This window comes from Erinaceus europaeus, chromosome 9, assembly GCF_950295315.1.
Source record: "Erinaceus europaeus chromosome 9, mEriEur2.1, whole genome shotgun sequence".
Classification (NCBI taxonomy): domain Eukaryota; kingdom Metazoa; phylum Chordata; class Mammalia; order Eulipotyphla; family Erinaceidae; genus Erinaceus; species Erinaceus europaeus.
In genome coordinates, this window is record NC_080170.1 from 30,394,002 (window position 1) to 30,396,569 (window position 2,568).

The window sequence follows — 2,568 nt, forward strand, 5'->3', positions numbered from 1 at the left end:
TTCCCTGGGCAGATGACCTCACCAGTGTATCCTGGAACCTTACCTCCTCAGAACCCTATCCTATCAGGGAAAGATAGGAACAGGCTGGGCGTGTGGATCGATCTGTCAACATCCATGTTCAGTGGAGAAGCAGTTACAGAAGCCAGACCTTCCACTTTCTGCACCCTATAAAGAATTTTGGCCCGTAATGCCAGAGGGATAAAGAATAGGGAACATTCTTAGTAGAGGCGATAGGATACAAAAACTCTGGTGGTGGGAATTGTTTAGAATTGTACCCCTCTTACTCTACAATTTTGTCAATCATTATTAAATCACTAAAAAAAATAAGCAAATAAACAGAATTCCAAAACAAAAATAAATAAATAAAACAACTATTTTTTTTTTAAAATAAATCATCTATGAAAAAAAAATTTTAAGTCAGGTTACCAAGTTCTACTTCCAGAGAAATTCTAATTTATTACACCTGGGTTGAAACCTGTGTTTGTTTTTTTAAGAGACTAATTTATTTTGAAGTATTTATTTATTTATTTTGATAGAACAGAAAGAAATTGAGAAAGGAGGGAGAGGTAGAGAGGGAGAGACAAAGATGGGGAGATAGAGATAGAGAGGCAGAGAGACACCTGTAGCATTGTTTTACCATTCATGAAGCTTCCCTTCTACAGGTGGGAACCAACGACTTGAACATGGGTCCTTGTGCATGGTAATTATGTGCACTTAACCAGTTGTGCCACTGCCTGGTCCCTCTTATTTATTTATTTATTTACTTAGAGAAGGAAAGAGAGGACAGAGCAAGCACTCAGCTCTTGCATACAGTGGTGCTGGGATTGAACCTGGGGCCTCTGGGTTTAATTGACCTGTGCTATAATGCCTAATTAACATCACAGTCTTTGGACATTTTTTATTTTTTTATTTTTTGTCTTTGGGCATTTTAAAAAATAGTCACTTGCTGTACTCTGGCTCACAGTGGTGCTAAGGATAGAACTGGGACCGTCAGAATCTCAAGAATGAAAGTCATTTTAAATAACTATTATCTACTATCTTCCCAGTCCCCTGGGAATGGTTTTTTTTTATTTTTTATTTGTTTGTCTTTTCAGTTCAGCACCTAGTTAAATACATACATTACAGTATGCAGGGACTCAGGTTCAAGCCCCTGATCCCCACCTGTAGGGAGAAAGCTTGCTTCATGAGTGGTGAAGCAGGACTGTGGATGTTTCTCTGTCTCTCCCTATCTTCCCTTCCCGTCTCAATTTCCTCTTTATCTACCCAATAATAAACAAACAAATAAATACATAATTAGAAACTCTTAAAATTCCATTAGTATTTCACAATTGGTTGAATCCAGTATTTTCCTAAACATGTATGAATTCAAAGCTCTTTGACTGTACATTGGTTGACATTTCTTAAAATACACATTTGGAAATAACTCTTAACTGCTTTTCCTTTCAATGGCTGTTAGTGGCAATTTACTGTAATAGCTTTGTTTTAGAACCTGACGATCCCTCTAATCCCTGGAAGTTGCATTCTTGATATATCATCACAAAGATAACCTTAAGTTATCTTTTATTTAATTTAATTTATTTATTTACCCTTTTGTTGCCCTTGTCTTTTTATTGTTGCTGTAGTTGTTGTTCTTGATGTCGTCGTTGTTGGATAGGACAGAGAGATAGATGGAGAGAGGAGGAGAAGACAGAGAGGGGGAGAGAAAGATAGACACCTGCAGACCTGTTTCACCGCCTGTGAAGTGACTCCCCTGCAGGTGGGGATCTGGGGGCTCGAACTGGGATCCTTACGCAGGTCCTTGCGCTTTGCGCCACCTGTGCTTAACCCGTTGCGCTACCAGCCTGACTCCCTTAAGTTATTTTAAAAGAATATCCTAGGTTCATGCCAGCCAGGCTTCCCTGGATTGAAGACCCCACCAATGTGTCCTGGAGCTCGGCTTCCCCAGAGACACACCCTACTAGGGAAAGAGAGAGGCAGACTGGGAGCATGAACTGACCAGTCAACGTTGATTACTGTAAAAAATGGCGACTAATCCCTAGCACTGCAAAAACGGTATCATCTGTTTTCCATCTACACCATGCCTCGGCCTCGCGTGAGCTTAATGTGCAGCTTGGCGATACGAGAATCCGGCATGAAGCCCAGCCAGTCTATCTTGGCGTTACTCTCGATCGCACTCTGTCATTTCACAAACATCTCATAAAAACTGCAGCAAAGGTGGGCGCGAGGAATAACATCATTGCAAGACTGGCCAGCTCCTCATGGGGCGCGAGCGCTTCCACACTACGATCATCATCTCTGGCATTATGCTATTCCACTGCAGAATACTGTGCCCCAGTATGGCTCCGTAGCCCCCATGTCCACTTGGTCGATTCCAAATTATATTCCTCCATGAGGATCATTTCTGGAACCATCCGTTCCACCCCGGTTCCATGGCTGCCAGTTCTTAGCAACATCGCCCCGCCAGATATTCTTCGGGATGCGGCATCATCTAAGTTCATTTCCCACGTCTACGCTCGACCGGACCTGCCAATATACGCGGATATCTTTGCCCACCCTGTCCAACGCTTG